Raw genomic sequence first — 14,794 nt, 5'->3', positions numbered from 1 at the left:
TTTCCATTATCCATTCCACTCAACATCCCTGCCATGTTTTGTCCAAGTCCAGCAGCTACGATGACCTTCTAAGCAGAAAAAACAGCTTCCTGTCAGCCGGAGTTTTGCGCCATAGACATCATCAGAAATTAATTTAAAAAACCCTAAGGAGGTTCATTTAAATTCACCTGTGTACCTGGGATTAGTAACAGGGCGGTATGGTAAATCAATCAGCGGGTAAGTGTGATGTAGTGCATTTGTGAGCAACCATGAATTAGTAAAGGCTTGGTGAATGACCAGAGAGACTGTCATGGCCTGGCTCTTGGCCATAACAAAATGCGTGGGAAGGACGAGAACATATATGAAAAATATATTTATTAACAGAAGCTTAACGTAAACCAACAAACTAACACAAAGGAAAAACAAAAGACGAAGCGACGTAGCTGCTCCGAGGTCAGGTCTTCTGCGGGAGAGAGATTGCGGGTCTCATTCAGGCCCTTTAACACTCTGGTACCAGCCGCCAAGTGTCCTCAATCCCAGCTGATAGACCAAAGAGAAAACCTTAAAGACACACACACACACACACACACACACACACACACACACACACACACACACACACACACACACACACACACACACACACACACACACACACACACACACACACACACACACACACACACACACACACACACACACACACACACACACACACCAGAGATAACAAGGCAGGGGTCGTCACAAGAAACAGACATCAATTCTAAACAGGTAAAAGCCGGACCTGACATACATTTAAAATTCAGTCGCAACTTTTCACCGCAAAGGTCATCCAGCCAAAAATAAGCTCGGCCATCATGTGCACTTATAAAAGCCCGCTTCCAAACACACACAGATAATGCATGTCCAAGTAAATATACAATATATTCAGGAGCTGGAGGTAAAACCTAAAGTTCCTCCCAGGGAGGTTACGTCTGCAACATCTCATAAATAATGCAACACTGACCGTATTTTTCATCCAGACCTTTGCAGAACAGAATGTCTGCAGAAACAACTGCTGGCAGATGTGGCACACAAACATTAAACAAGATAATGGACACTATGAGACCTCTTAAACATGACTGACATTAGGTTGTGAAAAATGTAGACTGAGTGAGTAGAGAAAATAATATATATATTCTTTTTTTTTTATCGTTTTGCTTCGGGCACTTAAGCTTAAGCCGGAGGCATATAGTGTCCATGGTTAGGGAGTGAGGTGTTGAGGCACTACATATTCCAAAAATAAACATAAATGTGTTACGGTACTTAAATAATTATGAGTATGGATTGGTGTGAAAAATGGGACTTTTTTTGGTACACTAAAACAAGAGCAACAATAGTGAAAGGCTGAATCAACAGTAGCAATCCTAATGAATGTTGAACAGATATTTCGGTTAATACTAATATTACACTTGCAAACAAAACTGGATTAAAGATATGACTGTATTTTATCTGTGTTTTAATGACTCAGATATGATAGTCTGAAGGTGACATTACTGAGGAGAATACCTGGATAAAACAAAGACTGTTGTTTTTACGGAGGTGACCTTATTCTGTCAGTCAGTTGTCCCCATTTCATATAATGTAGAAACTGGAATAATATAAAAACGATATAGTAAATGTAGATATTCTATCAGAACTATCCCACCATCAACCAACATTTGCTGTAAGCAGCTCCTCCACTGCAGATTGAATTATGGGTAAACTGGTGTCCATCAGCACCACTCAAAAATAGAGCAATTTCAGATTGCATGGTCACATAAGAGAGCCATTTCTATAAGCCCTGTGTGAATTAGTATATGCTTTAGCATGCATCTAGGTCACAGAGAGTGCCTTTAAGAAAGTCACAGAAGCTTCACCTGCTCACTGTTTGTAAACTGTCAGCTAAATTACTAAAACAGAGTATGTTTGACAGCCTGTAATGACATTAGCCACGGCAACTTTAAATAGTTTGTAGCCCTTGCTGTCCACAGACCATAAAATTATGAATTACTGCCATCTCCGGAGTAGTGACAGGCACGGCGAGAGGCGGGTAGAAGTGCTAACTGGTTAGCGGTGCACTGTGACTACACCGCTGACCTGCTGCAGACATGATGGATGTTTTCTCAAAATGTAACACTGCTTCCATTTGGAGATTACTGGGTGACTCATCATCTCCCTTAAATAGATGTATACACTCAGGAATACACACATACGCACATGCACACAAACCTTATAAAATATATCTCAGTGTTATCCTACTGCTTGCCAGTCACTCAGTGTTGTTCATTGTGAACATGACTTCTCCACAGATCCATTCTTCGTGCAGAACTAATGTCCTTATTTAATTATGTAGTAATGTTTTGGTGAATTAAAGCTCAAATGATCCCACAGTCTCCCCCGGCATTCAACAAGAGCCGCTAAACACTGGAACAATTACATTTGTAATGGTGTTCCAGGGGAAGTTTAAGAGCAACATAGTGGTTTAAATGCAATTTTAGAAACTTTTTCCACCCAAGAAAAAAAAGGATGCGAAAGATAGAAATCTTATCTCTCTGCCTTGGAAATGCTTTATGCCAAAAATATCATTCTATAGGGACCTTCAATCCAGAAATATCAAGAATCAGCCTTGAAAAATCCCATATCAGCGGAAACCTGGCCAACATACACACACAGCATGAATAAATCTTACACCTTGGTGGGCTTAAGCTGTTCTAGTCCTCTTTCCCCTCTGAGGAGCCATGCAGCTGCCAGTCCATCATCCCTGCAGACGCCCAACTTCAGCCTTCTGATCCTGTCTGGTTTCAAATGGTTTGAGGCCTGAACGCACACACACACACACACACACACACACACACACACACACACACACACACACACACACACACACACACACACACACACACACACACACACACACACACACACACACACACACACACACACACACACACACACACACACACACACACACACCATGTATACATCACTTCAGGGGACTTACATGCATTTCCTGGAGACTTATCCTAACCTTAACCATAACCAACACATGCCTAACCCTAACCCTAACCAAGTCTTCACCCTAAAATGAATGATTCCCCTCATGGGGACCTCCAATTTGTCCCCACACGTGACTGTGTAAACAGATTTAGGTCCCCACAAGTATAGTAATGCTAGGCCACACACACACACACACACACACACACACACACACACACACACACACACACACACACACACACACACACACACACACACACACACACACACACACACGCACACACACACACACACACACACACACACACACACACACACACACACACACACACACACACACACACAGTCAGAGTCAGCAAACTAATAAAAACATTGCACCTGACACATTCATTTTGAGTGAGTGTAGCTGAATCTTTGTGTATTAAGTAAGCCCACAGCAGGAGACGAAAGCTAAAAGTAAAATGGATAAAGTAACTGAACCAATGAGATGAGACAGAATTGAGAGTGCAGCAGAGTAGCCCGGCTCTTTCTGAGCAGAATTATGAGCATGTGAACAAGAGGGCTTAATTAAAAAAATCACTCTGGGGACGCTCATCTGAACCATGCACACAAAAGTGCAGACTCACTTCCATTGACACACACAGAAACACACAATAATAACCCACACACGCTCTCACGCTGGTTCAGACGCAAATTAGGTTACATTAAAACACAATTACATTCATTTGAATCCATTATAGGGAAATGTTGCTATATCACTTCTGCTGAGTGATGTAATATATAGGATTTCACTTTAATCTGAGCTCAAAACTTTACGACTTACCAAGTGAAGAACAACTCTGCCAACACAGCGAAGAAAAGGTGATTTTTGACATGAAAAACACGGCCCAGTAAACGGAAAAAGCAGGACATGTAACACATTTTACAGTAAAACGTATCAATTTAACAAATTATCGTTGGTTTCTTGAATGTATTTCGATAAAAAAATGTTTGAAGCAAATCAACGATGCACAAAAACATTTAATATTGATATTCGGAATCATATCAAGAACATATCCAAGCCAAAAGATCCAAGTGGCCATTTTTGGTAGTTACCTGCATTTGACATTGTACTTTACTGAACTAACATGCTTTTCCAATCATATGTAGAACAGTATGTTAAAGAAAACGCTTTTTTCCAATCAATTTAAACTTCTGTATTTCATTGTTTGACAGGGATAATCTCATATGACAGGAGCTACACGTTAAACAAGATTGATAAAGTGTGTCTTTGGCGAGGCATTATCTTTCTGCAGACACATATCACAGAAACCCTGCTCGGAGATGGTTGCACTTTATCTCAGACTTTAGGCTTTATAGTTTATCGCTTGGGTTGAATTTAAATGTGCAATACACTTGTCTTCATAGCAGCGTGTCAAAACAGTCTGGAGATTATTGCAAGTGAAGCCCATTCCCTGCAGGTAATAATTCTCTTGTCAATAATGCATGAAGTCATATAAATCCCAATACGTCTGTTTATCTGGCCTCCCCAAGGTCACTCCTCTTCCTCTTCTCATCTATTTCTCATCTTGCAGCTTTCATTTCTTTCCCACAATAATCTGAACGTTATCCCTCATGATCCTTTCAATGCAGCTTTTCATACCGTCCCCTAACTCCTAGTCAGCAGAGTAAATAAATAATGACCATCTTGGCATGATTCTGAGTTAGTTTGTTTTCTCTGAGACATACTCAGGCGGCAAAAATCAAACATTTCGGATTTGCCGAAGGGCACATCTGTGTGTGTGTGTGTGCACACTGCAGACCTTTAAAAGCACGTACATGCGCGTGATTGTACACAAACAGGCACACACACACATACACACACACAACAATGCAGGATCCGGGCTGAGCCATCACAAGTCACGGCTCTCTAAATTAAATAATATCAAATTAGATTCAAGTAAATGAAGCGTCACTGTGGAGCTTTGGGACGAGAGGATGGAAGGGTTGTGCAGGGATAGTGAGGCGAGGGAGGGCAGGAGAGAGGTGGGAGACACGAGCAGCTAAAGACTTTATGTAGATGTAAGGGGAAAGGCAGGTCATGGAGAGGAAGAGGTGAGGGAGAAGAGCGGAAAGGAGAAGGTGAGGTAAAGGAGAAAGAGTGAATCAGGGAGGAGCGAAGGGAGGGGGCCAGCAGAGAGGTTACAGCAAAACAACATGGATGAGGGTCCAGGAGGAAAGAGTGAGTGAGTGTGTGTGTGTGTGTGTGTGTGTGTGTGTGTGTGTGTGTGTGTGTGTGTGTGTGTGTGTGTGTGTGTGTGTGTGTGTGTGTGTGTGTGTGTGTGTGTGTGTCAGCTTGTCAGACTCAAACGTCCACTCATCTGCCATAGGAATTGCCATGGCAACATATTAGCTTTCTGAGTCATATGCTCATTGGACCAAACTTCAATGAAACCAAAACGAATTCCTGTGACAACACTATCCGACGTTTAATATGCAGCACGCGTTTAAAGAGTGCTGTGCGACAACAAAAGGCTGTTTAGTTCCATTCAAGTTCTGCTGAAGGACTGTGGAGGGTCACTTCTGTAAAGCCAATATTTTGCAACAATAATACCACTTTTGTTGCTTCAGTCAAGTGCTTTATAGAGTCGCCGCTGCGGCAGGTGAATAGCAGCATTGTATATTAATATCGCCTCTCGGAGGGAGAACTAAACTGAAGACGGAGGCAGAGGGCTTTTCATTCGGTGGTGTGCAGTAAATCAAGGCACAATGAGGCAGAAACCAGAGGTAGTTATTGAGCTCTACCTGCACCATCACCTCGCTGTAATCTTTTTCCACTCACCCCAAAGTGGCGACCTTTTCCCACCTTTGATTTACCCCGTTGCCCTCCTATTTCCTACCTCGCAGTCTTTTCCCACTTCACATGCACGCCCCCTCTGCAAGTCTCCTCACTGTTTCATCCCGGTGCTTGGATTTCATTTAACTCCTTTCCTTCACCTTTCCCTCCACCAACACAATTTTCCTCAGCTCATCGTCGACAGTTGCCTTTCTCATCATAAACGTCTCCCTGGATTCCTCCCACATCGTCTCTTCTCACCTCCTGCTGGCACCGTCCCCAGAGATGCGGAAAAGCAGGTCAGCTTTGTCACAACACAGGTTCACATTACATTCCCATAAAGCATTTTGGCTGCCAGCATGCAGGATTGATGGTTTGGGGGTTTTCTGTAAGCCCAGAGAGAAGCCGTAAGGAGCAGAAATCATCTACCGAGAGATGAACACAAAGAGAGCCAGGTAAAAACTAAAGAAGCAGAAAAATCAAATGTACTCTGTGGGAGATTAGTGTAGAGAGATAAAAGGAGCAGGTTGGAAACACTCTGTATGTTCTGTTCTAACCCTCCCATTTAATGATAATATTTAGCAAGCTGTAAGAAAAGTGAGGTTATTAATAGGCAATCTTATTTATTCTTATTTAGGTCTTTCAATGTATAACATCTTGAAGGTACTTACGTAGATTTAGTTTGCCAACAGGAGAGCAGAACGAGCTGCAAACACAACACTGACACAGTTTGTAAATACATTTACAAATTAATCAGAGCAACATTAGCATTCATTTAATCATGTTACTGTCCACCTGACAAATGCAAGTCTGAAATTCAGTCGACTTTTTACTTTAAATAACTTTATTTGTGCAGATTTAAGATGTAAAAAGTCATGGATTCCATACGTTGTCTTACATCCTTTACTCCTTTTACAGTCATTACTTGTTGTGTATTAATGTTGAGTTTTTTCTGTCATCTGCTTTGTTTGATATTTTGTTTCATGTTTACTGACTACTAATGTCTCCTCGAAATGATCTGAATTGAAAGAGCGGGAGATAATGAACAGGAAGTGTTTCATTCATTAATACTAATGAGAAAAGCGTAGATGAGCAGCCTGAAGCAGGTGTGAGCTCACACTAAAAACAATGTCTCATCGAGGCTACAATAGCATCTGACATGGATGTCTAGGTAAGATGGATGCTGTGGCGTATTGCTCAAAGAAAAATCAAGAAAAAACCTATTTATTTTGCATGTCTGGGTTGACATTGAACGTGGCCACCTCCTGCACACCACCATCTGTCAACAGCTTACATACATGAACCCTCCCTTCTGCATGTAAACATGGACAGATGCTCGTTAACACACCAGCACACCTTACACATGCAATCAGCTGCACATGAAATGCATCTTTTGAACATCTTGCAGAGTTTAACTGTTGCAGAATGGGGGACAGAATCAGGGTTGGAAAGGAAATGAGAACATATAAAAATGCACCATATTGTCTACATGATATGTGTGTTGTTAGATTTCTTTCTCCAAAATAGCACATCATGTTATCGCCACAGACTAGCTTCCTGCTGCCGTCAGCAGACTGACACATGAACAGTTGGGTGTGTTCGGGGACAAACTCACCTTGACGTCAGACAGCCAATTAGAAGGGAGTAAGTCTGTCCATCTCGTGTGTAGCCGCACTTCTATAAAAAGACCTTTAATCGTCCTGGAAAAACAACAAGCAGAAGAGCGGGGTTAAATAAAGAAGATGTCACATCATATATTCACTTCACACACACATGAAACACAGTGACACACTGCGGCTGACGTCCATCTGCTATATGCCACTTTTTTTTTTTTCTTGCACTCTGTCGTTCTGAAAGTCAAACAAAACACGGAGAAACTCTTTCGGGGTTTCAGAAGATTGATTGGCCGTATTGATTTCTTGCAAATATCAGTGTATGCTTGTGTGTGTGTGAGTCCTTGTTTGTGACTGTGAGTGTGTCAGTAGGCATTGTGGTGGGTCTGTTCACACAGTATTGATTCTGCTAGGATGAAAGACATGCGGGAGGAAAGATTTCTAGTGAACAATGAAAGGTTAGTTTGTGTCACTCGGTGGGTTCACGTGGAGCTTCACCCTCTTGCTAATATTCACTCGCTCTTTTCATGTGGAGCAACCTGGAAGTTGAAAGACCGCCTGGATGAATGAACCGATGAAGGGGGAGACATCAATCATTGGTACTTTTCAGGGGTTCACACTTAAATGGAGCGTGTAAGGAAGAAGAGACGGCGAGGTTTTTCTGCAAATTACAATGTCGATGGTGCTGCAAATGGAAATAATGGGGGTTGTGTCTGAACACATTTGTATCCATCCTTGTCTTCTAATTAGCTTTGACATTATAGAACGTCATAAGTTAACCAGTGAGATAATATGGTAAGAATTGGGAAATGATCAGTGTAGGTATAATTGAGATTGAGTGAATGACCATAGACACAAGGATGTATCCTCTCTGTGTGTGTGCGTGTGAATGTGTGCGTGTGAATGTGTGTGTGTGTGTGTGTGTGTGTGTGTGTGTGTGTGTGTGTGTGTGTGTGTGTGCCAGAAAGAGACAATCAGTTCTTCCTTTCTACTGATTTCCAGCTTCAGATTTATTCAGATCCTTGTGACGATGCAAGCCAGTAAAATGTCTGATTGCTGGTAAATCTGAGCTCAGTGAATTGTATCATCAGGGAGATATTTTCTCCCTTTCCGTGGGAATTTGCATTTTCCAAAACCAGATATGTGCAGAAGCTCTTATAATTAAACAGAAAATTAGACTTGAAATCAACACTTGCAGATCAGGGCTCACATTCATTTTGGTTTCAATATGTGTGGGTGAAACTACTCTACTATAATCACATTCAAATGTGGCTTTAACGTCAGCGGAAATCATTTAGGTCTCAGTTTTTGTTGCCAGTTTATAATTGGACTGAACTTGCCTACCAAGATGAGCAACTGTTTTCCTCCTGGTTTCTGAAGTGTTGTCACCTTATCAATAAAGGACATCCAGAGAAACACAGGTTGTAAAACATATTGAAAATGCAAGGCAGACACACATCTTAAAAGTTAGGAAAATTTCAGGTTATACGGTAGGCAGTTCCAGCATATGGGTTGGTATTAATGACAATCCCGCTTTAGGCTTATTGAAAGAGGTTGTGGAAAGGGATTGATGCACTGAGGACATTGAGGACCAACAGAGGTCTTTCTGTGGCTCAAAGGTAACCATTTAAATCCCTGCACAGAGCCGCTAATTACCTTGGAGGTCAGGAGTCCGTCAGAGTGCACTTCAGCCAAGATGCTGAACTCTCAGTTTTAAATTGGATGAGAGAAATTTCTATAAAAGGAAAGGAGAGGGGCACATCTGAAGCGGGGGATCTAAAATGAGTAGGCTGAGATCTTGTTAGCAGACTTGAAGTATTTGAAATACAAATAAGCAGCAACTGAAGGTTTCAACTGAAAGCTTGTTTCTTGGTCCCTAACATGTGCAAGTGAAACGCACCACACACACACACACACACACACACACACACACACACACACACACACACACACACACACACACACACACACACACACACACACACACACACTCTCTAATTACTGACATGAGGATTCTCAGGGGGGCAAAAAGAAAACCGAGGTGTCCCTTGGCATCCTGGGACCTGTAGTGCCCTTCAGCGTTGTTGGACCTGCGGTGCTCCCACTTAATCACCGTCACTGCAAACCAGTAACATGATCAGTGAGGAAGTAGGTCATCGACCAGAAACAGAGGTGTGTGTGAAAGAGAGGGAGAGAAAAAGAAACCATATTAGCTTAGTGCGACTTTAGATTAATATTCACACACACACACTTTAATATCTAACAAACAAACAGACAAACAGGGAGAAGCTGCCAAATCTCAGATGATCAAATGAACAGCCTGAGGATTTACGGGGTTGAGACAAACACACACACACACACACACACACACACACACACACACACACACACACACACACACACACACACACACACACACACACAGACTGTCAGTTGAATCAATTGAAGTCCCTTATATGCTGCTTTATTTTTACCATCTCCATTTTGCACATGTGTTTGAAACGTGAAGGGTGACATGTAGATAAGCACTTTTAGAGCTTTTACTCTCAAGTTCTCTTATCAGAAAATGAAAACAGGTCTGCTTTAGATTGCATCCTTTAGGAGAACATTATGCTCAACAACATGCTGTGGTTTAAAAAAACATTTCCACACGTCAGCCTCAGACAACAACAGAGGCCAGAGCTGCAGCTTTGTTGTTCTCTGCAAACATCTATCATTCTGCTGTTTCCTCTGCTGAGTCATCTCCTTCAAATTGTGTTTTCATACGAAAACAACAGAAATGTTGACACTCTGGTGGCAGATTCGGAGCTCATGCAGTTGTTTGGACTGGCTTCTCCAGCAGCCCTTAAAGTAATTGGCTCAGGATACTAGGAACTTGGGCTAATAATTGTAATGATGGTGTGACAAGTTATAAACAAGTTCTTCCTGTAGCCAAAAACGACACTAGAGCTCATTTCCCACTGAAGAAAAAAGCCACTCTCACCCACTTACATCTGGGTTTTGGAGGAGTAGGAGAGTTCAACATTTACTTTTATTCTCAGACAAATTGCTTCTCAGTATGACCCGGCCATATCATTACATTTAATCACCAAATTCAAATGAGCTAATCTTCATAAGTTTGAAGACGTTCTCTCCAGGCTTTCCTGAGATTGTTCCTCCTCAAGAATGGGATTGCCAGCTTATTAAAAAAACATTAAAACTACAAATATTTGTTATAGCCGCTTTAACATGATTCACCATTCTGAATTTATGATTGAACAAACAATGAAAATCTCTGTCAACGTTTGGATAAAGACATATTACAGTGTGGAAAGATCTGTAAGGAAGTTAGCTTGATAATCGTGGCTGAATTGTCAAGACAAAATATGACTGCCCTTTTAAACTACAACAGCTGATAGTAAGCAAGTAAGTGTTTGACTTTGTAAAGTGATAAAGCTTTATTTTAATTAACCTGCACAAAAGTACAAGTTAACCACATTTTAATTACGAAAATCCCATCAGTTCATCCTTGCTTTGAAATTGAAAGTTTGTGCCGAATTTGAAGACATTCCCTAAAGGTGTTCCTGAGATATCCCGCTCACAAGACAACCCGAAAAATAAAGCCTTAAAAAGGATATTTTGTTTTTAAATAAAAGGACAATCAAATAAATAAAAGGCTTTAAATAATAATAAAAATCCATTTATGTCTTCAGATGATGAAAGAAAGTTCAATTGAACTTTGTTTTACCCATCTTACATTATATAATAATTGTTCTGCATTAAACACGTTTCTAAAAGATTTTCATTCTTGTATAAAATTACAAACCAAACTAAATCATCCAAACACTGAACATGTGATGCTGTCGGTGTTTGAGGTGCCTCATTATCTCCTGGTTGAATGAATCCTGTCTTATTGATCCATCGTCAAATCAACAGTGTCACTTCATGTTTGAGAGCCGCATTACAGATTCAACTTTCACATTCAGGGCCTGTCCACATGAAGGAAAATCGATCCACTAATATTTGTAGTATGCATCACACACACATATTTAAAGAAGAGAGAAGACATCTCATATTAAATAAGCTGCTGGCTTACTACTCACATGCCCTGAGGATCTTGATATAAAAGAATGACCTCCAATTCACAGATACTATGGAGCTTTTAGTTAAACAGATTACGTGGAGACCAGAAAACCAGAGGTCTACCCGCACATAAACTCACAAACACTTAAGATCAATATCTAATTTGACACAGCCATCACCTTGACAAGATCCGCGTGGCAAAGCAGAATACAGTGACCTCCGATCATTGAAAGGTGACTGTGACCGCATGGCTTTGTTATGTAGGGTAATTTGTTGTAAATATGTTACTGTGGTGTTGCCTCGAGGGCATGTACTGAATCACAAAGGTTGTTCCCCGAGGGGATAGGAGGCTGACGTCATGGATTACCACAAAACCATCACACACTTCACCAAATTGTGTGAGGACAACCATCTCCACCTCAAAGTCAGTACAAATAAAGAAATCATTATTGGTCCCCCCAAACCACAGCACCCCATCATTATCAATAACCAAACAGTTCAAACAGTTGACAGCTTTAAATACCTTGGAGTAACACTGGACAATACAATTAATTTCAGGCAACACACCACTGACAACTTCAAAAGGAGCCAACAAAGATTATCCGTCATCCGAAAATGTAAAGGACCCCTCCCCCCCTCTTCTCCTACTACTGTATCAAAGCATTATCCAACCAATCCTCCTCGCTTTGAAAAAAAAAATGTCTGCCTGAAATAACAGGCCTCGCTAAATGTAACGGCCATGTGTGTCGCCATCTGTTGTCTGTGTTATTATTTGTTGTTTATATATTGTATGTATACTATGTACAGTGCTGTGAAAACGAATTTCCCTATGGGGACAGTAAATCTAATCTAATCTAACACATAGGCCAGACTACACCATGTCAGCTTCATAACTATGCATACAGGTTGGAAACGGAAATAAAAGTTGGGCAACACAATTGCTCGTCTAATCCTAAAAGTTAAATCTAAAAAAAAAAATCCTCGTCTAAGTCTAAAAGTTGGTCAAAGATTTTCAAAATATCTGTGTAAAAAAAAAAGTTGTTGGAAAAGTTGATATCGGGGTAAACACAAAATGTGAGAAAAAAGAAAAATAAAGCGTGTGACTAAAGCCTCTGCCCCACTAATGCTGCCTCTTGAAACTGCCTCTGTGAAAATCGCTCTCACTCGGATTCCCCTCATCATAACAATATTGACATATTCAATTCCATTAACCCATCCCACAGAGTCACCTGGGAACGTTTGGTTAAGATATATTTTATGGATGAAATGGATAAATCATGTTTTGGAATACAATTCTTACAAATATAGCCCCACATGGAATACCTCTACTGCAGAATGATTAGATTTGATGAGGATGATTGGCTTGATTCAATTTGTGCTCAGGATCGCGCGCAGACAGCTCTCAGCCGACGGCCGCGTAATGTGTGAATCACTGAGCGACTGATCAAGAAGAAAGACATTTTCACGTTGCAGTTTCTCAGCAAATGCATGCATGTTTAAATAAAAAAGAAGAAAGTTGAGCTTTAAATGGTGTGTGTGTGTGTGTGTGTGTGTGTGTGTGTGTGTGTGTGTGTGTGTGTGTGTGTGTGTGTGTGTGTGTGTGTGTGTGTGTGTGTGTGTTGTCGTTCTCACTCCTCTGTACATCTCATCAGCCGAAGAAGCCACTCTTTCTGCCAGTTGCACCAGAAAGCCTTTGTAATGACATGTTTGAACACAAATAAAAGAATCTGCTTCTTTCTGCTATTCTCACTGCGTCAGTTCAAGTGGAAAGCATATATTATAAAATATGAAGTTCTTATTTTTCTTCCTGGCTAACCACTCCTGAGGCTGCACATGGTTACAGTATAGGGACAGAAATACCTAGCTGTCTTGACAAACAAAGAAGCAACCGGATTACACACACACACACACACACACACACACACAAACACACACACACACACACACACACACACACACACACACACACTCACACACACACACACACACACACACACACACACACACACACACACACACACACACACACACACACACACACACACACACACACACACACACACACACACACACACACACACACACACACACACACACACACACACACACACACACACACACACACACACACACACACACACACACACACACTCACATGCATAAATCACATTGAAACAAGCCCTGTAGATATAAAACAGTCAGTGGGAATCTACCATGTGTTCTGTGCAGTCGACTGTCACCAGAGTTTGACTGATAAAAGAAACCCCCGCCGGTCGAGATGACTGATGTGCAGCATTGACCTTGCAAGGTGCAGACAATTTTCGAACTCACACACACACACGAACAATCGAACAAGCATTTGTCTATTGACATTGTGCCAAGGTGGTGGAATATGTATGCAAAACAACAATTGATGATTTGCTCACAGCTTTTACATACTGTAAATATTGGAAAGAACTTGCTTTACAGTGAGTCATAATCCAAACTAAAATAGTTACAGCACTTAACTCCCCATAAAAGAGTTTATCCTGAGCTAAGCACCTCCATTCTCCAGAGATTTACTCAATGCACAACAGTGGTGTCAATCTTTCAAAAAAAATGAATAAAACATATTTCCAAGAATGTGTAAATATTTAAATCCCTATAATACAGAACATCGTAACACTGAGCTAAAACGTATCCTACATTTCCTGAAATTCCATTTTTCTATAGAAGAGAAACAGAAAATAGATATGGCTCCATATGTTTGACTTTGTTCTCAATATATCTCATCCGGCACTAACCACACATTTCCCCCAAACTATAAAATCATAAATTAACTGCACCAAATTTGAATAAAATATTGGCCAAATAATCTCAGTCAATTACCATAAACAGAATGAGGATGAGTGAAGATAAATCTGCCCATTCTTGTCCTATTGTTCCTCAAACCATGGCCCAATTGCATTAAGAGCAGGTCGTCGGATTACATTCAACTGTTATTTTCTTTCTCAGGCATTCATTCCTCGCCAAGTTCACTAGGGCGATATCAAGCAGGGAAGCAGATTTCTTTCATCTGCGCTGGAGGAGAATAGCCACGAAAGGATCAATATCTCTGAAGAACAATACAGTGCGTAGTTCCCCTGGTGCCAGTGCGTAACTTGGCTTCTTCCCAGGATACAATTCTGCAGAAGTGTCCTAATTCTGTTTGTATTGAATGAATGGTGTTGTGCTGAAGAAAACATATTAAAACCCTGTGGTTGTGATTTTATTTGATGACATCCCGCTGTCACCCGACTTCACCTTCTCCACATACACTCGTTGAAAC

The sequence above is a fragment of the Gymnodraco acuticeps genome, unplaced genomic scaffold (assembly GCF_902827175.1).
Source record: "Gymnodraco acuticeps unplaced genomic scaffold, fGymAcu1.1, whole genome shotgun sequence".
In the NCBI taxonomy this organism is placed as follows: Eukaryota; Metazoa; Chordata; class Actinopteri; order Perciformes; family Bathydraconidae; genus Gymnodraco; species Gymnodraco acuticeps.
The sequence above is the reverse complement of the archived record's forward strand: the minus strand, read 5'-3'. Positions refer to the sequence as shown.